Below are 21,873 nucleotides of genomic sequence, written 5' to 3' on the forward strand. Positions count from 1 at the left end.
CGATATTATCTTTCATTCTGGGGACTGATAGCAGAGTAGTTACACATGTAGGATGAAGGGAAACAGGAAAGAATTCAGGTTGGTAAAACTGATACAACTTTTAAGAAATATTACTGCAGGTTATATGCCTCACACTGAAAGCCTATGGGATAGACACAAGTTGGTGCGTTTTATTTCCTCTACCATTTGAAAGATGAAAAGGGGAAAGAGTCAAGAAACGTAAAAGAGGATGTTTCCATACCATCTGGAACAAACAAATATTTTAACTAAGATGCCCCACTTCTCCTAACTGTGCATGCATGCATGCTAAATCACTTCAGTGCAGCCCACCAGGCTCCTCTGTCCATGGGATTCTCCAGACAAGAATACTGGAGTGGGTTGCCATGTCCTCCTCCAGGAAACCTTCCTGACTCAGGGCTTGAACCTGTGTCTCCTGTATAGAAGGCAGATTCTTTACTGCTGAGCCAGCAGGGAAGCCCCTCCTAAGTGGAACCCTTACCCATCTTCTCATAGTTCTCTTGTTAATTCTAACAGAAGTATTGGGAAAGCAAGAATCACTTTCTAACATTAATCCCTGGCTGGCTAAGTCTAGAAGAACCCACATGCTTTATTTATGAGGAAAGTTCAGTTCAAGATAAACAGGGGGCTCATGTATCCTTCTCTGGTCCATAGTAACAATGACAATATCAGGTACATTACCACTCAGGTCCTTCCTGGGGAATGACAAAGTCTGCTTGGTGGAGACAAAGCTGGAACCATGCATTCTGGGCAGTATCTGCTGCTGATCACTTATGTTCTTGTTACCCTAGTCTCCCAACCATAAAACACTAAGAAGTGATTACCCTCTCATTTTGAGTATCGTTAAGAGGACAGAGGAAAACTAAGGCTACAGAAGCATCTGGCTTTCTTGAAAATAAATGGAATGCATTTTGAAAGCATTACTTGCTTGTGCTTCTTCCACTGAAAGCTTTGATTAAGGTGAAAGCAGAACATCACAAATTACTTTCTTGTTGAGAAAAAGTTGGGAAAGAGAAAAATGAAGAATTGCAAAAATATTTTGCAAGTAGTTCTGTGATTCTTTTCATACAAAACATAGCTGAGCAAGTCAGTAGTATACAGAAAGTCACCCATGCAAATGTACAAAGCCAATTCACTGTTGGTCCACATCGGTAGTAACATTTTTACATGGAAAGACACATGCATCTATGTGTTAAATAATTAATTAAATAATTAAATAAATAAACAGAACGGAGCAAATGTTTTATGGGTTTTGTTGTTGTTGCTGATGAATAAGTAAAAATTCTCTTCCTAGCAGTACATTTGCTTTCCATAGCTTAGGTCTGTGGTTCCCAACATCCAGAATCTAATGCCTGATGATCTGAGGTGGAGTTGATGTAATAATAATAGAAATAAAGTACACAATAAATGTGTTGCACTTGAATCATCCCAGAACCATCCCTCCTATCTGCAGCCCATGAAAAACTTGTCTTCCATGAAACTGATGCCTGGTGTCAAAAAAGGTTGGGGACCACCGCCTTAGGTGATTGCAAGAAGTCAGCTCAAATCTATGCTGAGGTAGGAATCCATGACATATTGGGGGGTAGGGGGGTGTCTGTTCTTGAGGGTTGTCTTTTTTTTTTTTTTAATTTTAAAAGTAGTGAGTTTTCAAATCTATTTTCTTTAAACTGTTGTCAAGTCTGGAAATACATACTAAACAGATGCTCAGTCAGTTTTCTTCCATATTTCTTTCTTGGTAGTTTCCCTCTATTAAGAAAAAGTAGAGAATAATAGTTACCTATACCAATATCGCATACATATTAACAAATCAATAACTATGTTTGTGATTAACTTGCTCAGTAAACTAATATTGAATATAATATAACTTGAATCATGTAGCCTTTTCTGTTTAATTCTGATGAATATAAACAATTTAAATTTTAATATGTTATAAACAGCACTCCTCTTCGTTGTTGTTCTTGTTTAGTCACTAAGCCACTCCTCTTATTTGACTGATATTCAAAAGTAATGAAATTAGTGAGAATAATTTTATTTTAATGATATGACTGTTGAGTACTTTATCAGTAAAAAGTACCAAGTCTCAAATAATTGAGTAACTGAATTATTTAACATAGGAATTATGGGAAATTAAAATTTCTGGGAGATTTTACTATGATTCCCTGACCAATTGAGGGTGAGAAAAGACAAAGAACTCACCAAAAGGAAAACAGAAATTCTGCACAGAGATTACAGGAAAAAATTAAATGGTTAAAATACCATGAAAAAGCCACAAAGACTGATAATTTTATCAGGGATAAAATTATCACATCTCATTTATTTAAAAGTATAATGTAAAGAACACTCTAAAAATCACCTCTAAAAAATAGCTTCTTTCTTCCATTCTGGAATCCACTCTCATACCACTATTCTGAGTAATTTTGCCAGCAGGAGACCTAATTTCTCAGGTATCTCAATTTAACCATTTTAATCCCAATCCAACTACATATCAATAGAATATAACAATTGTCAGTAACAGTAAAATATTGCTCCTGATAAAACTTTGAATGATATAAGTGACCACACAACTTTCTTATATTTAAGCATACTAACTTATTTAAGGAAGTTAAGGACACACTTAAGGAAGGTATTTTTCTGCAAGAATTAAAATTAGAGAAACTAAAAAAAATACTTCCATTAATACTTTACCAGCACTAACTTTGAATGCTTAATACTCCATAAAAATAACATTTAAATATCATTAGCTACACTATTATCTGTTGAAAAGGCAAGTGAGTTTGGGAGCCAGTGGTGGGACAATTCACATAATACACGTCTTGCATCCAAAGGTAACTTTTAGTAGCAGTTAGAGAAGAATGGGCCAGGGATCTTCTGTAAAAGGGAATGTAGTCAACAGAGCTTCACCCAGGGGGCTTAGGGATGAAGTACTAGCTGCTGCTATTGATGTTTTCCTTTCTGCTGTTTTTGACTAATAGTGCTGGGGAGTAATCGTTACTACAAGACCAGCTACAAGAAAGAGTTGCATACACCTGAGCAACTGAACTGAACTGAACAAGAAAATCTCCATCTGCTGGAGAAAGGGAAACTTCATCGATGAAACAATGAACAGTACAGTCTCTGAAGCCAAGTGTCGTGGGACAGAATTCCAGGGCCATCCCTTAGCAGTTTGCTGTTGTTGTTCACTTGCTAAGTCATGTCTGACTCTGTGCAACCTCATGGACTGCATCACACCGGGCTCCCCTGTCCTTCCCTATCTCCCCTGGAGTTTGCTCAAATTCACACCCATTGAATCAGTGATGCTATCCAACTATGTCATCCTCTGTTGCCTCCGTCTCTGCCCTCAATCTTTCCCAGCATCAGGGTCTTTTCCAATGAGTCAGTTCTTCGCCTCAGGTGGCTAAAGCACTGGAACTTCAATTTTAGCATCATTCCTTCTGATAAATACTCAGGGTTGATTTCCTCTAGGATTGACTGGTTTGATCTCCTTGCAGTCCAAGGGACTCTCAAGAGTCTTCTCCAGGATCACAGAAAGTATCAAATCTTCAGTGCTCAGCCTTCTTTAGGGTCCAGCTCTCACATCCATACATGACTACTGGAAAAACCATAGCTTTGACTAGACGGACCTAGGTCAGCAAAGTGATGTCTCTGCTTTTTAGTATGCTGTCTAGGTTTGTCATAGCTTTCCTTCTAAGGAGCAAACATCTTCTCATTTCATGGCTACCTAGTTTGTGGCATTGCACAATTTGTGGAATATCTTAGCCTTGGTTATCTCTTCTACAAAAAAAAGAAAAAAAAAAGAGGAGGAGGAAGAGATAGATGATAGCTCTCCATCTATGAAAAATGAATAGTCTCATCTGAAGATTAAGTAATTATACATATAGAACCCTTAGAATAATGGCTGATAGTAATTCCTCAAGAGATCTTAGCTAACATAGCAAGAGCAAAACTAAAGCAGGAGACACAGTGGCCAATGGTGGCAGCAGCCATAATTTCCACTTTCATAGAACTTGATATGATTTAGTTGAAGGGAGGCTATCTTTGAAGAAAGCAGCGTAATATAGTGAAGTCAGAAAAAAATGTGAGTTTTCATCTGTTGATTCTGCCATTATCATGCTGTGTGGCCTTGGGTAAGTCATTTAACATCTGTGTACCTCATTATTCTCATCTAGAAAAGAACGAATTTCAATCTGCTGACTTCTACAGTCTGTTCTAACTCTAAACATACACTTGTCTGTGATACTTAGGGAAGAATAATCAGATAGTCATTGCACAGTTTATCTCATAAGAATGGCTCTTTTTTATGTGTTCATTTCTCTCTCTCAGAGGAGTCAGACAAGCAACCAAAGACATGTGAAAGGTGGAATACTGCAATGAAATAAATTAGGGCCTTAAAGGGAATGTTGTGTGATTCTTATATCTCAGAACTGCATGCGTGTGTTTTTATGCATCCATACTAACAAATTACATGCACTAAAGAGTGGTATAGCTTACCTTGGTGCTCTGATAAAATAAATTCCCACCACATAGTGAATTTTTAAATTGAGACATTTATTCCATTTCATTATAATGTGTAAAATTGTTTCTTTATACTCGAGTGACCAGAGGTAAATTGAAGATGTGTATACAAAGTGAAACTATTTCTCTAATAAAATCACTGACATGTTAAGAGGGCTCTCATTTTAGTTATTTATGCTGTTTGCTTTCATTTTTAAAGATGACACTATCCTTTATTACACATTCTGAATGTGTGTGTTATATTTGTACAACATATTTTCTTTCCATGACCCATTAAAGTAGCATAATGCTTTCTATATTCATGCATCTCTTAGTCCATAACCTATAGCTTTAAATATTTTTGCATTCTCTCTTGGAAGGGGAAAAAAAAAAATGGGTTTTGTAGTGAAGAAAAAAATGTGGCCAATTATGTCATTTTTTATCTCAGTTTCAACTTAGCATTATCTTAGGCTTAGTAGTAACAAATGATAAAATGACAAATAAATTCTGACATTCCCTGCATAATCTACATTCTTGGCCATCGAATCTTCGTTTTACCAGCCTCTTAAGAAATGTTTTCCAGAAGAGAAAAAAAGAAAACCTCAAACATGACTGCCAATCTAACCCATTCCCTCCTGTGTGTCATGCTGCTGAGGCGCACTTGGAATCTAGAAGCCCCAAGTGCCACAATCCGTCTCCTTGTGACTCATGACACCAGATGACAAGTGAGCCTCTGTCCTCCAACAGCACCAGAAACAGTGGAGGATCCGGGTGGGCGTTCGCGGCATTGTGAATAGCCCTAGTGGGGGCACGGGGGCTAAAGGCTAAGGCTTCCGGCGCGTACCACCATGCTGACAGATGGCATGGGCTTGGCCAGAGTCCCAGGACCTTGGTCCCCTAGTGAACTTCCCCTGACTCTGTGCTATGTCGACATCTCAGACATCCAGGGACACGGGCTTCACTTGTGAATCACTCTGCGAGAAGCTGCCTCTGTGTGTGTTTTCTGAATGGATGTTCATGAAACTATTTCGCCTAAGCCAAAGTAAGACTGTTGAGCACTTTGTCACACCATTACCATGGGTTGTATCAACACAGAACGTGTGCTTTACAATTTAGTCCTAATGAATTTTTTGACCCATAAATCAATGAACCTGTTACAGATTGAATAATAATATTTGCTTCCTGAAAGCATCTATGATATCAACAAGGTCACAGTTTACTGTCATTTTTAATAGGGGGAAAAAAAAAACTTACTCAAGGGGCATTTAACATATTTTGACAAGGTGACCCACAATTATCCATTAACGTTGTATTTGTCTAAGCCCCACTGCATTGATATGCAGAGACCATGTAATAGTTCACTGATGTCCCACTTGGGGGTGGAAAATAAGGCAAGGGGGACCTTTCCAAGGTCTTTCGCAGCCAGAATACATCTTGCTATTGCTGTATTGATTAAACATTTGGATAGTTAATCAGCAGGGCTCAGCCCTTTTAACCTGCCGTATACAGTATATTTAAAGAAAGAAAAAGGAAAGAAATGTCTAGAAGAATAAGGATATATTTTTCTTATTTTCAAATGCAACAGAGAAAGCCTATCTTTATAGACAATTAGGACTATAATAAAATGTTATTGTGTTCAGTGTGGTCTTGAATTTAAAGACGTCTAGTCTTTTCTGGAATGTTCTTGCTTGATTTCATTTCTCAACATTTTGAGTGAATGAAACAGTCAGCTCTTTGCCAGCACCAAGTTACAGCCTTTACAATCATCTCTGTTCAGCCCATGCTCGATTTCTTCTTCGGAGAGGATATTCCCAAAATTCGAAACAAGCCAACCGGGAGTTTCCCATGTGGACCTGCGGCTTCATTTCTGCCCCCTCGGTTTGCCTGTCCCATCGTGGACCAGTGTTCTGATACCCATTCCCTGATACTCAGTCTCGTCATATCCATACCTCATTTCCTCTATTAACTACATCAAGATACCTGTATTCATTTTTCTATGTATAAGACCTCAGCTTTCCTTCTCTGTATTTCCTCTGCTAAATCTTTTGCCACCAGCTGATTTTTTTTAATATAATTAAACAATTATATCCCCCTTTAGGAGATCACCGATTTCCGTCATTCTACCCCTCATCTTCCTACCAACTGATAAGGAACAAGTTTATCTCACCTCACATTCTGCCATATAGACTTCTTCTGGATTTCAAGTGATACCTTCAAATCAGCATACTTAATAATTCATGTTCAATCATGGTTAAGTATACTCTAATTTGTTTTACCCATTTAACTTTGCAGAAAGTTTCTAAATTTTAAAAACTTTACGTAAAGTTCCATTTTACTTAAACTAGTTTTTTCCCAAAGTTGTTTGATCATAATCACCAACTACAATCATAACTACTTGATCAAGATGTCTAAGAATAAGACCTAGAAATGTGCAGTTTAACAAACACCTTTAGGAGGTTCTCGGGATCAGAAAAGTTTGAGACCCACTAATTTAATCCACTGTTTATCCATTTGTTCCATAGGCCACATATGCCTCAGCTGATTTTATAAGAATTTAACTTAGAAATGCATCTGCAACAAGATCTTTATCCGTTTAAGTAGTTATTGAGCGTTTTTGATGCACAGTCATTTACATATATAATTTTATTCACCATGCTGCTGAGTTCATTCTGACTTTTGTTTTTTATGGTCAAGAGGTACATGATCATGTATGTGTAGTTAAATTACATAGACTCCCTAACCTACAGAAACTGAGATTCAAAGTGTTCTGTTAACTGCTGTTTGCAGTAATGTTATTACACAGCAACAGGCAAGTAATGCACAATGTTCTCACCTAATAGTCGTTGTTATTTTGAGTCCCATGCCCTTTGCAGTTTGGGAATTCTGATTTAATTGTGTAACGATCAAGCGCTACCGTTCCAATTTACCATCATCTCTGCATTTACACTACACTCCAATGTGTACCATACAAAGTAGGTATTTTAACCACTTTTGCAATAAAAATAACATCCCTATGTATTTCTCACCCAAGTTGACTCCTAAAAGAAACAAACCTCATCATTCATAAGCTGGAATAGTACAAATTATTTTGCTTTCAGAGATTTAAATTAAATGGAATAAAGCAGACTTCCTATTTATCATCAAGGAAAATAGGTTTTACTGTATACAAAAATTACAGGTCTATAGATCTGCAGATCTATACCGTTGGGCTTTCTCACTTTTAGGGTGCTTTCCCTATAATTTTTTCAAATTCAATAGCAGCCTCTATGTGCATGCTATGTGTGTCCACAATGACCAGTGGGTATGTACATTTGTAAAGCACTGCTTACAGATGAACCTTCAGGGAGCAATACAGGAACGAACCAATGCTATTGATAAAGCCAGGAGAAAAAATTGCCGTCCTCTGTGGGACACCTTAATCAGCCACACCGAAGAGGGGCTGCAAGGAGTGCAGAGAGATAACAAAAAATGCAAGCAGCGCAGCAAACTCGTGATCACAGAGGACAGATTCCTCAGCTTGCTAAAAATACAGATCCCATTGTATGGTGATAATCTCCCTAAAGGTTTCGGGTAAGATGAAAATCTTTCTCAAAAATAGGTCACTATTAACTGGAAAATATGACTCTAGTCTTAAAAAAAAAGACTAGAAAATTAGTGGTGGGCATTAATTTCTTACTATTCATGAAAGCACTTTGGGAACAGGGCCCATTGGGTCTTATTTTCTTTATATGGAAACAGACACCTTTATTCAATCTTGTCCTATCTTTTCATTAATAGGTGTAAAACACCCCCCAGAGAGTTCCAAAACTGTAGCAGAAACCATGAGCAATATAATAATTCTGTACCTGCATGCTCTTGCCAACCCTGGAGTCCTCCAAACCACCGGAAGCCCAAGCAAGACTCTGTTAGGATGGTTCCACCTTCTGAAGGGACGAAATGGCAGCATAACTTGAGCAGTGACCCCTAGGCACAGACCTTACCACAGTAGCGCACACTCTTTCTTTTAGAGTTTCCGTATTTTGTGTTAAGGATGCCTGCTGTAAGCACATCCTTTAAGATGCATATTTCTACGGAATGATAATATCATCCTAAACTGAGCTTCTTCACAGAAATCATTCTTTAGACTCCTGTCTTCTAGGTTGAAAGTGTGGGTCAACAGAAGACAGTGGCTTATTGCACAAAGAAAAGAAAAACTAAACCATAATAATAATAACGCTAAAGAAAAGTCACAGAAATTACAAGAGAAAAATCGTAACAGAAATTTTCTGCCTTCACTCTGGACTAGCCCAGGAGATAACAAAAAAATGTTATTCATACTTAAGACTTCTTGCCAAGGTCAATCCTTTGAAGAAACTGGATTCTTTTTGCAGGGTTGGTCACAGTTAACAACTCTGATGCCGACGTTAAAGTCAATTGCAGTCACAGTATATCCTAATGAATGACTAAAATTTGTGGGTAAAAACTCATATAGCATATAAAGATTAAAATAGAGCAATTCTCACTTAGCTATGTTAGTAGTTGAAAAGGTTTGGATCCCAGATTTTGCGCCAGATAAATGAGCTGACCTTATCTACTATATAATGAATCTTCCCTGATGATGAATTAGGGCAAGATAAGCAGGCAGCCAACAATCTAGAACACTGATCATATAAGGAGATAAAGGAGATAATTTTACTGAACTACCACTGTTCACTCAAGGAGATAAGAAGCTGAACCTCTGTCTCCAGAGGTTACTGTTTGAGACATTAAGGATATCAGTCAAACTTCTCCCTTTCAACCAGAAAGACTGTAAACAAATAAGTCAATAGGTGACAGTACCATGGAAGGAGAAAGAGTAGAGACTGAAAAAAGGATGAGAGAGTAGAACGGAAAAAATTTAGGAGAAACTCAAATTTTAAGGCACTTTTAATGTTAAGATGTTGTTAGTATTAGTGGCTCAGTCATGTCCAACGCTTTGCAGCCCACCAGGCTCCTCTGTCCATGGGATTCTCTAGGCAAGAATACTGGAGTGGGTAGTCATTCCCTTCTCCAAGGGATCTTCCCAACCCAGGTGTTAAATCTGAGTCTCCTGCATTGCAGGCAGATTCTTTTAACATCTGAGCCACCAGGGAAACCATTAAGTTAAGAAATAAAGATATTACTGGGCAGTTATTATGTAGATTGTATTGAATGCAGCATTATTGATGACATCAAATAAGTATCAGCTGATTTGATATTTGAACCAAAGAAGCTACAAACTTACTGCTGTGATATGAGACTGTTATTAATGTTTCTGTTAAAATGTATTAACAAAAATGCAAGCATGCCACATGATACAACCACGAAGGCACAAACCTTGATGAGATGTCATTGTTTAATGAACGCTTCATTCTGGTCTACAACTCCAAATTCTGGAATTTTGACCTAAATTATCAATTTGCAAAGTATCATTTGCCTAAATATCATTGTCGAATTATCATTTGACCTAAATTATCATTATCCACCTGACCATAATAACAATGAAATGTGAATTTTTAAATGATTCTTTAATAGGTTGATTAAGAATGACAAATAAAATACAATGAAATAAATATTCTGTGCTTACCTAAAGGGTTTCCATAAGCGTAGCTATGTAAGAAAACCACAAATAATATAGATTATTATTCTATTGTTGTTTTATTTGCATTAATTAAGGAAGTAAAAATCTTTGCCATACATCTCCATGGAGGTTTTGTCCAAAGACTTTCCTCATTTCACCCTCTTGTTTCATTTCCCTCACTAACAGTTGTAAATATACCCATACATGTGGCTCTAAATCCACATTATTCCACACTGTCTTGTGTTGGAATATTGATACTCTTTGGTCTCACTCTCTATGTTTAAACCAAGCTAGGGTGCAGGTGAAGAAGTCTAATGCCAGTATTTAAGAGCTGAGTAAACTGAGAGGAAATGCCTAAGCTGAAAATCATGAAAAGAAAAGTGAAATGCTATACTTAGGTCAGAGCAGGGCAGCAAACATGTAAATAAATCTAAGCTGCTTAGAAACCAAGAAGAAGACATCTCGAAGAACACAGGGAGGGCAGCAGCTTTGTAAGAAGCACTGAATATTGCCACCAATAGTTTTCTGTCATGGCCCCTGGCCACATGGTGTGAGACACAGTATAGCCCAGTAGTTTATAAGCAGGCTAAGCATTAGAATCAGCGGGGGAACTTTTAAAATCCCCATTCCCAGGTATCACCCAAGACTCATAGGTCATAATCACTGGGATCTGAGACACAGGCAGACAGTCTTTTTAAAAATAGCTAAGGCAATTCCAATGTGTATCCAATTGTTGAGAAATATTGTTACAAAGACATATACAAAATGGATTTTTTTCCTTTCTTGGGAATTAAAAAGCCATAAAGAAAATCTCAAGTCTTTCTATGATTGTTTTAAGTTCACACATTGAACAGTCTTCAACATCTGGGTTTTTATGACTCTTCTGCTATTACTTTCAATCTGCTACTTGAAACTTGGAGATGTTTATTCCCCTCCAAAGCACACTCTTCCATGCCCGCCTGTCTCTGTTGTCTAAGAACAGGGTCTTACTGTTTTCCATTTTGCACATTTTTCTGTAACATCAGAAAGAATAAGATATGCAAGCCAGTGCTTTGGTGAACACAGAACATGTTAGTTGAATATTATTCCTCCGAAGAATCTCAGAGTGAGCCTCAGTTATGGCCCAAAGGTTACTTTCAGCACTGACCCATCAGACTCCTCCCTGGCAGCACCAACCAGTATTAGTTTGGTGAATCTTTTCAACAACAAAATGTAAATGTAAACAATAACAAAATTACATGTAATCAAATGGACTGTAAGTGGCATAAACCATATGAATAACTCCTGAATAAAATGAAACTCGAAGAATGATCAGAAGGAAAGCAATTAAGAAGGGAGAATCACAAACTGCATCCAAAGTAAACAGTAAGCCTGCATCATTTTGACAAAGCAAGAGTTATTGGCAATGAACTATAAACAGGCCACACTTTGATCTCAATTTCCATTACTCAGAAACCATAGGCATTCACTTTTCCGATTATCGTGATAGCTCTTTAGTTTTTGTTTTTATTGAACAGTCTCTGATCTGTTTACATTGTTCTTAAATTAAACCATGGAGCATCAAACTACTTCCTAATCCTATGTGTGATGTCATTTACATATGCCAATATCATTCGTGATCCTTTCCAGCAGAATTTGTATTTACTGGGTTAGTTGTATTTAGCACATTTCATATTTGACCTCCCATGTCACTTTCCTCTCATTTTGCCCATTGTTCAAACCTCATTTGTTAAGCTATCTAATCCAGGTAAACCTGATCATTAATGGCTCCTCCCCTGGTTTTTCAAGGTCATCTTGAATTATAAGTAGACCTTCCAAGGTTCTTGTTACCTCTCCCAACCTAGAGTCTTCCATGAAACTTTATGATCATGTTCCATATATTATCATCCAAGTCACTGATAAAATGTTAAATATTACCACCCTGGACAGACCCTGCAGAACATCATTTGATGTGTCCTTTTAGGTTGCCTCTGAAACATTAATAACTTCTCATTGAATATGATCCTTGAACCAGTCTGTACCCAACTCAGATCCAGAGCTGTATTTCCCTAGATTGATAGCGCTATTTTAAATCTATATGCTACAACCCCGAGGAAGGAATTTTTTTTTGCTCCTCTCTCTCACAGAGATAGAAAAGATTTTTTAATTTTAGCAGCTTAAAACTGACCGGTCAACATATGCCAAACAATAACCCAGGATAATTTAGCACTGTTCATAAATGTGATATTTTCAAAAAGCCATAAAAAGAACTCCCCATTAATAACTCGGACTATAAAGGTTCATCACGGGCTACAATTCTCACCTCTTTGAACTTAATGACAACTCAAGTCAATGCCTTCCTTTTTCCCTTTGTTGCAGCTGCTGTTGGGGTGGGAAAGACTGTTGTTGGAAAGAACTGTTGTCCAGGCTCCAAGAAGTCCAGACAAGGTCTCCAGAGACCCTCTATTTTTCCTCCAGATCCTTTTACTGACATTAATGATGAAGCAGCTTTGTCTGTGTCTCTGCCTTGGTTAGCTGTGCCTTAGTGACAGGGCCGCTCCAGATGCATAAGATAGCAGCTGATGCCATCATGCGAATGTCTAACACTTACTTTAGGTAGGTGACACTTCTTAATATTCAATCCTGTCTTCACAGTGTCGACTTGCCCCACCACACACGGGTGTTCTTTTTCATCATTGTTATTAGGATTGTTGATATTTTTGCTTGTGATTTCTCTAAAGGGCATATTTTTAAAAATATAATTATTTATAACCTTTAATGCCAGGAGGGCAGTATAGCATGCCTGGAAGAATATGCATCACAGAGTTATTGTTTAGAAATGGTAATTAATTTTACAGTCAACAGTACTGTGTCACACTGTCTCCAACTAGACGTCCACCGTGGCTTCTTGCCAGGCCTTTGTAAGAATATTAATTGACGTCCAGCACTAAGCAGCCCCTTTGCTGTGATTTTGAATGAAACAACATGCTTCAAATTAAATAAATGCATTCTAAACTTGCCTATTCAATATCAGACTCTGTATCTTCATGTCATCAAAATATAGTTCATGTCTTTATTTTTCCCTCTTTTTTCTCCCAGCTTAACTGAGATATAACTGGCAAATACAAATTGTACATATTAAAGGTATAAATGTGTCTTTTGTTATTTGGCCTCCTTTTTGTTCCCTCTCTCACATGCCTGACACGTAACATGCTTCTATTATTTGCCTTCTCTTAATTTTAACTCACTGCTTTTCTTCTCACTTCTTACAATATTTGGCTGTAGGGAACCTTCTGCAATGAATACTCTGTGTCTCTAACAATCCTGAACAATTCACTCCTAGGTTACTGCTCTTCATCTTCCCAAGGTTTCCCAGCTTAGCAATCTTAGTTATATCATGGATGATGTGCTCATTAACATGCCAAGGATGGCACATTAGCTGGAATGAACAGCATTAAAAAAAAAAAAGGTCAAAATTCAAAATGACCTTGACAGTTTAGGGAACTGGGCACATAAACAGTTAGTTTCATGGGAGAAAATACATGTTCATTCACACTAAAGGGAGATGAACACTGGACAAATAGAGTAATGGTTAGCTACCATTGGTGTGGAGTGGGTGGAAGGGTACCAACTTTTATGCAGCCAATTGCTAGGATAATAAATTCATTGTGAAAAACCCAAGATACCAGGATTTAGAAATTAGAACATTGTATGGCCAAGTGAAAAAAGTACAATCTCTAATTTATTAGATTTATTGAGGTTTTTTTAAAGAAAAATTAGAAATTTAAAGGAAAATTAGAAATGCACAGCTTATGTGATAAGATTGCTGGTAAAAAAGACAGAAATATACGGCTTAAAATGAAGTTTCAGAAGTACAAGTATGTATACTCTCTGTGTTCACACAAAAATCAAGTGATGCAGTTCTTATATTCATTTCTTGTTTTAAAGCAACACAACAGTCCTTGGCAATCTATATGGCTTCTTTTGGAGAAAGTTTTTATGAATTATTTTATTATTATATCACCTGACTGTAATACAATTTTCACATAATAAATATAATTTTAAAATAAATAAATAAATATAATTTTAGATCTGGCTTTGAATAACATCTCTTTCCCCCCCCACCCCCGGAAAACTTTTTTATTTAAAATCTTATAGGAAATCTGTATTCAAAGGGAGAAAAACTGGTAAGGAGGTATGGAGCAAAGCCAGCATAGGCCTTCCTACCCATGAGGGAAAATCTGACCCAAATTGAGGTCAGGAATAAAGGTGGCCTTCCTGAGGGTCAGAACGAAGTGCCCATAACACTACTTGAACCCAAGTCTCTGGCCCACCAGTTTAGGACACTTTCCACTGAACTACACTGCTTCCTGAAAAACAGGTCCTGTTTTGAGCCATTCTTGATCATCACAGATTTGTTTTACTCCCTGTTTTACAGTCTTTTAAGTGTCTTTTCTCATGTTCTCTCACTTAGCTCCCAAAAGTCATTTGTTACATAACAGATGCACATGTGTTCCTGTTTATAGCTATTCTACAGTAAGTGAAGGAAATGTGGGGAAGTGATGGGGGAGAGGTGCCTAGGACCCTCAAACCCTCGAGCTGGAAGTGTTGGGCGTACACTCTATGTCTGAGGCAGAGGGCGCAAGAGAAAGACCCACTTGGGATGCTGAATCTGGTCTTGTACCACTGGAATCCTTCCAACCTGTTTTCCCCTCCATTTTCAGTCTATTCAAAATTAGGATGCTTGGTGCTGGGAGGATCACCTGGGGAACACCAGTAGGGTACCAAGTATAACTCTGTGATGATATTACAGTAAGCAAGAAGCTTAAAATCAAATTCATTACCAGGGAATTGAATCCAGGGAACATGACTTCATTAAAAAGTATGACTTTATAAATAACTACACATAAACAGACTGCTTTGCCTTGGAGACTAATATATTTCAAAATTATTATCTGCTTAAAATATTTTACCTAAAAGAATTCACAATTAGCTTTCAATATTTAAACAGTACATTAGAAATGGAATGTTTATAAATATCAGAAATAAAAGCCACTTCATTACAGTGTAAACATATGCTAACACACCAGATACTGGCTTTTGGATTTAATACTGATATGGTTTATATATTTGTTCCTTTTTTTCTTAACTGACATTAGGGTTTAGATAACAACAAATATAAATATATGAAATGCTGAATTTAGAAGATGGTATATTTAAACATTTGTCTTTTAGAGAGTGCTGTTAAACTTAACTTTTATTAACTCGAGGACTCAAAGAAAAATATGGTGATGCCAGTGAACCTTTGAAAATCTTTTATTTTATCACCTTTAATGCATGTTTAATATTTAACATTCATCTTATTACAGACAGGAATTGTGAAATGCTTATGCTTTCTCTAAACAGTTTTAAAGTTCAATGCACAGTCACAATTCAGAGGGGAGATTTCACACATTTATGAAAAATAAGCCATTTTTGCAGTAAAGTTGCAAAGTGTGAAAGAATTCTTGTTTTATCTGCCTTACTTATCATGTTTATGAGTTATTTTGCCTGGAAGTAAATTGACAAGTTGTCAATGAACAATAGACAGTGCCCCAGCTAGGCTTTTCACAGGTTCAGATGCCTTTGGGCAAAAGGGCTAAATCTGTAGTTGCAATCTAGCATATGGAGCACTGAAAAAAGTGGCAATAGGGTGAGAGACAGTCTCTGCAAAATGCATGCGGTTGTTGCTCTCTAACCAATCTGCTTGGACCATTGCACATTATGAATTCAGGCTCCATCCTGTCCGGGAACAGGATTGCTTGCCTCTTCTCATAGAACCTCTCGTTTCCATTTTATACCCAGGATGCTCTGGTCCATTTTGTCAATTTAAACCATCTTATTCCTCCAAACAACTATTATCAAATATTCACCTTTAATAATAAAAAAATTTTTCCTCATTGTAGATGACTCTGTGGGAAACTTCTCATACACTCTTACGGGAAGGAAAACAATCTCCGAGTCCCTCCTCTGTGGCTCAGGGTGGACCTTGCCTTCCACCTCCAGCTACCACATATTACAGTTACTTTGTTGTAACATTTCATGTGTTTTTCTCCCATCTCCATTTTCCAGAATGCTATTTTGAGCCTATTTCATGATAACTCATACTGCTGAATAACTTACTAGAGAGCTAAGTGGTCTTTCAATAGATGGCACTCTTTGTTCTGAATCAAGCCAAGTTTGTTGTTTGGAAGCTCCAACCTTCCAGGTATACCATTCCCTACATCATAATTAGGAGTGTGTATGTGTTTGTTCTGAATCAAGCAAAATTTGTTGTTTGGAAGCGTCAACCCTCTATGTATACCATTCCCTACATCATAATTAGGGGTGTATATGTGTTTGCTCTGAACTGAGCCAAATTTGTTGTTCGGAAGCTCCAACCCTCCAGGTATACCATTCCCTACATCATAATTAGGAGGGGGGGGTGTGTGTTTGTGTGCATGCTCAGGCGCTCAGGTGTGTCCAACTCTTTGCAACCCTGTGGACTATAGCCTTGCCAGGCTCCTCTGTCCATGGGATTTCCCAGGCAAGAATGCTGGAGTGGGTTGCCATGCCCTCCTCTAGGGAATCTTCCCAACCCAGGGATCAAATCCACATTTGATGGTGGCAGATTCTTTACCACCAAGCCCCTGGGAAGCCCTCAACTGGGGGGTAGTTTCAGGTAAAATGTAGGGCTGGGATTTCTACCCCCAAGACACAAGGGAAGATTCCAAAAGATACAGCCTCATCAGTAAACATTTATTAGGAAAAAAAGCTGAGCTTTGAATACAAGGAATGCCAAGACCTAGGCCAGTGGTGGACGGTGGGTGGAGTCCCAGAGGCAAGAGTTTGAATGTGGAGAAAGGATCAGAGAAGTGCCTGTCAGGAAGAAGCTGTTGGTAGGTGAGGAACTTACTGAGTTCAAAGAGAGTGTTTTGACACTGTAGCAGAAGAGGTAGATTATAGATTTGTGGAGTACTTGGAGAAACCATCCTCTGAGTGGATTATTTCAGTAAGTTCATCAATATTTCAACCCATGCATATTTCAGTTCCCAACTCCATTTACCTCGCTTTCCGTTAATAATTTTAATGACAGTATTACCAAAGTCCTCAATTCATTCTCTCTCTACCTGTAAGTGAAAGTGAAGTCGCTCAGTCATATCCAACTGTTTGTGACCCCATGGTCTGTAGCCTACCAGTCTCCCCCGTCCATGGGATTTTACTGGAATGGGTTGCCATTGCCTTCTCCAAGGGATCTTCCTGACCCAGGGATCGAACCCGGGTCTCCCGCACTGCAGGCAGATGCTTTACTTTCTGAGCCATCAGGGAAGCCGCCTCTACATGTAAAGTATGGTGGCAAAGAACACCTTCCTGGAATCAGTGAAACATGGGTTCAGAGTCTGACTTTACTTTGGAAAAGCTGCTATACCTCACTTTGTTCACCTGTAAATTGGACTCAACATGTAACACACATTCTGTTTGAGAAACAATATCTATATCTACGGCTCGGACACTCGGTCATGTCCGACTCTTTGTGACCTCATGGACTATAGCCCGCCAGGCTCCTCTGTTTGTGAGATTCTCCAGGCAAGAATACTGGGTTGCCATTCCCTCCTCCAGGGGATACTGCTGATTTAATGAGGTAATGCAGATAGATTTTCTTCAGATGAATTTCTTTCTCCCCAGATCCTCTTATTCTTCTGCTACAAACCTCATGCAAAACCCTTATCTGGTTTTAAGGCCTCTGTCCACTTTTGTAGGCTCCTGCTCACGGGCTGCTGATAGTACTTGGAATTATAATATTATAATTATATTCTATTATAATAATTATATTTATAATAGTATATAATGTTGTAATTCCAAGTAATAGTATAATTCCAAGTATTATAATTATAATAGTATAATATTATACTAGTATATTATAATAGTATAATATTATACTATTATATAATAGTATATTATATAATATCACTGGATAATACATGTTATTATAATATTTTATTATTATGTGCTGTTAATCTTTTAAATTTAGGAACTCCCACTAATTCCTCTTCTTTTTCAGAAGAGAGTTCAATGAGCATAAAGTAACTCAAAGTCTGACCCACCCCTTCTCAATATACAGCTGTTCCCCAGTATCCACGGGAGATTGGTTCCAGGAGCTGCCTTGATACCGAAATCCAATCCATAAATTCTCAGGTCCCATAGTCTGCAGAACTATTGGGAAAAATCCACATATAAGTGGACCTGTAAAGTTCAAACATGTGTTGTTCAAGGTCAACTGTATATCTGTCATTTTTCACTTTCCTTGTACTTTTTTAGAAGTAGTGCCCTAATCCTCTCCAAGGCTAACTCTTCTACCTGTTATTTACACCATTCTCTGTCTATGCAGAGTTGCTAAGTAGAACTCATAAAAATTATAATGCACAAAATAGGTAAAGCCTTATCTTATCTTTTCTGGAACTTAAACTACTCAGCCTTTGTTTTCAACATCTACCATTTGGCAGTTTTCCCAACAGTTTGTAGGAATAAAAAGAATTATATTTTATTCCTTCCCCTTATCTTTTCTCTGGAAGTTAGTGCTAATAAATGGAGAAATGACCACGATAGAGGAAGATACCAAGATACCAAGCAAGGGAGAGAGGAGTTTATCAAGAAAAACCTATAAAATGACATATGTAAGCCATATAAGCTTCCCAGGTGGTTCAGACAGTAAAGAATCTGCTTTCAATGCAGGAGAACTGGATTCAGGCCCTGGGTTGGGAAGATCCCCTGGAGAAGGAAATGGCAACCCACTCCAGTATTCTTGCCTGGAGAACCCTATGGACAGAGGAGCCTGGTGGGCATGGGTCCCAAAGAGTCAGACACGACTGAATGACTAACACTTTCACAATCCACATGAGCAAAAGGTAAATGTTCATCTCTTTGAAAACAGAGGTACTCTAGGATGTCAAAATTAATTATGACACAGACAAGAAGTAGGATTGTAAAAATATGCTCCTCATTGTTAGGATCCCATTTCTCCATTAGAAGAGTGTTGTCTAAGGTGGACAGACTACCAAAGTACTACAAAGCTTTTTAATCTTTACATCTAAAACATAAAAATTAATACCTAGGCCCTAAACAGGAATTCCAAATATCATCTGAGACTCTAGAAACCCACATGTAGGGCTAGTAGCCCCTCCAGGGAGATGAGCAAGATGTCCTCTACGTGCACCTAAGCAAACACAGCTTTCTAGAAGTGTCAATGGAGAAAAGGCGATTGACCAGATGGCTAGTTATAACTGCATTATATCAGCATACTTATTACCCACTTTTAGGTTTGGCTTACTTATTTTTCTTTCTTTATCATCTTTCCTTTTCTCCCTTTGCCCAAATATGCCATTCCTGTTTTATTTGCCTTTGTTTTTCTTCTCCATCTTTTTTTTTTCCTTACTCTTTCTCAATCTTCCTGTTTACCTCCACTGACTCTTAGAAGAGAGTTGAGTGGGATCATATGGCTGACTCTCTCATTTTACAGATGAAGGAAATTGAGACCCAAAAGATTAAGATTAAGACTTGTCCAACATCTCATAACAGTTTGAATCAGAACCCCAAGGCTAACTTGTAAGATTCTCGAAACTAATCCTGAATTCTTTCCATTACACCCATAATAATCTCTTCCGTCACTGACTTTCACAATACAAACTAGCCTTCAGACATTTTGAGCATGATAAGTATAATGTGAGGGGCTATAATAGCAGCAAGATACGTGTCCTGTACATGTTTGGTGAGGGCAATCAGTTCCTGACTTGCCCACTCTTTCCTGCCATGAAGGAATGCCGTAAACCAAACCCAGCACCTGTGCTGGGCTCCTGCGTCCATATGACTTCCCTTTCATTAGCACTTTCACCCCTCCCCTTGATGCTACACACATGCACAAACATACCTTTCTTAGCACCCTACTGAAAACCACAAATTGCCCTGCCCCTTTAACTTGCTCCTTGTTCTTCTTGTACTCTGTAGCATTTACCACCTTGCAACATACCAAATACATTTTGTATTCATTATGTGTATTGTTCATGGCCTGTCTCTCCTTGCAAAAATATAAGCTCCAGGAGGGCAGACATATTTTTCTCTTTTGTCTATTGGCATGTTCCAAGCACCTAGAATAGTTTCTGCAGCCTTGTAGGTGCTCAGTATTTGTTACATGTATGAATGAACCAGAATGAGTGGCACACATAATGCTTCTTCCTTAGGATTCCTAGAGACCCAAGGGTGTTATCATGATGGAAACAAACTTAATATGCAAAGTAATTATATTATTCAACTCATCTACTCTGCTTCTAATGTGTGTGTGAGAGAGAGTGAGAGAGAACAGCGAAGGAGGTGTTATTAAGGCTTTTCAATTAAAAGTGAGGCAATTTATAAATGATGTCTTTCTAAATTTTAAACCATGAAAGATTAAATTTTAGGTGCAACAAAGTTTTCAGCCTACTCTTATTGGGGTTTCAGATACTAATTAGTCAAATCTCTCTTTTCAGAAACAATTGAGATCTTGCAGCTGGGAATCAAAAGACGGTACTTGTTTCATTTGTATTGCTGAAAAAATGGGTTGGGAAACATAGTCTGGAACTAAGTATAAATGAGCTTCCTACTCGTAAGCCTCTGTGTCATGATATCTCACAGAATCACAGGAAGAGCAGCTGCACAACTGTTGACCTACCTCTTGGAGAAGGCTCGCTCTGCTGGATGGTAAAACAGGAAAGAAGAAACTGTATCTCTGGCAGGAAGGAGATCTAAGAGGAACCCAAGAGCTGGAGGTGCACATGCTCAGTGATCTTTTCCTCCAGCTCCGTGGGAGAGGGTGAATGGAAGCTTTCTGCCAAATACTTCCAAGAGGGCAAAAGTTCCTATTTAATGGGCCATAAATTTCTGAGGTTCCCTATGACATTTCACCGGGTCACAACTTAAAAAAAAAAAAAAGATTCTGCAGTCATAAGGTGCCAAGATCATTTCAACAGTTGACCCCAGGCCATGTCTATGCTGACCTCTCAGCTCCCTCTCTTCAAAGGAGGAAACTGGAGCCAGAAAGCATCTCTTTACGGGCATCGAAACAACCCGCTCAGGTCCACTGAAGGGCCAGCCAGCCAACCATGCATCTGGAAAAAGCATGGATAGCACTCCCTACCATAAATTATAGAAAATAAATAGAGGTAAAATGCAGTCATGACATTATGTCTAAGAGAAAAACAAGTGTCACTAGTAACAGGTGTAGAATTGTAAAAATAAAACAAAGCTGAGCAATAAACCAGTTACTTTAAGAAAGAAAGAACTCAAAGAAATTACTTTAAGAAGTTGTTTGCAATCATCAATATTCTTTTTCTTTTTTTTTTTTTTTGGTTCAGAATAGCTCCTTTAAAATCAAGCTTCTCATATAGGTAACACTCTTTTCCTTGACTTTTCTTTAACCACTGATAGATCATTTTCTGTATTTTTTGTGGTTTCCTTGTTAATTGTTCCACCTCCTTCAAGGGACCCTGCTAATTTAACATAATGGTCATTTAACACTGTATGGCAAAGAGTCCCACATGCAATGCGGGAAACCTGAGTTTGATCCCTGGGTTGGGAAGATCCCCAGAAGGAGGGCATGGCAACCCACCCCAGTAGCCTTGCCCAGAGAATCCCCATGGACAGAAAAGCCTGGCAAGCTACAGTCCATGGGGTTGCAAAGAGTCAGACATGGCTGAGCAACTAGGCACAACATTGCACCAGGTTCAATCCTGGCTCTCTGGATTTCTCTGAACAATTTT

The sequence above is a fragment of the Cervus elaphus genome, chromosome 9 (assembly GCF_910594005.1).
Source record: "Cervus elaphus chromosome 9, mCerEla1.1, whole genome shotgun sequence".
NCBI lineage: Eukaryota > Metazoa > Chordata > Mammalia > Artiodactyla > Cervidae > Cervus > Cervus elaphus.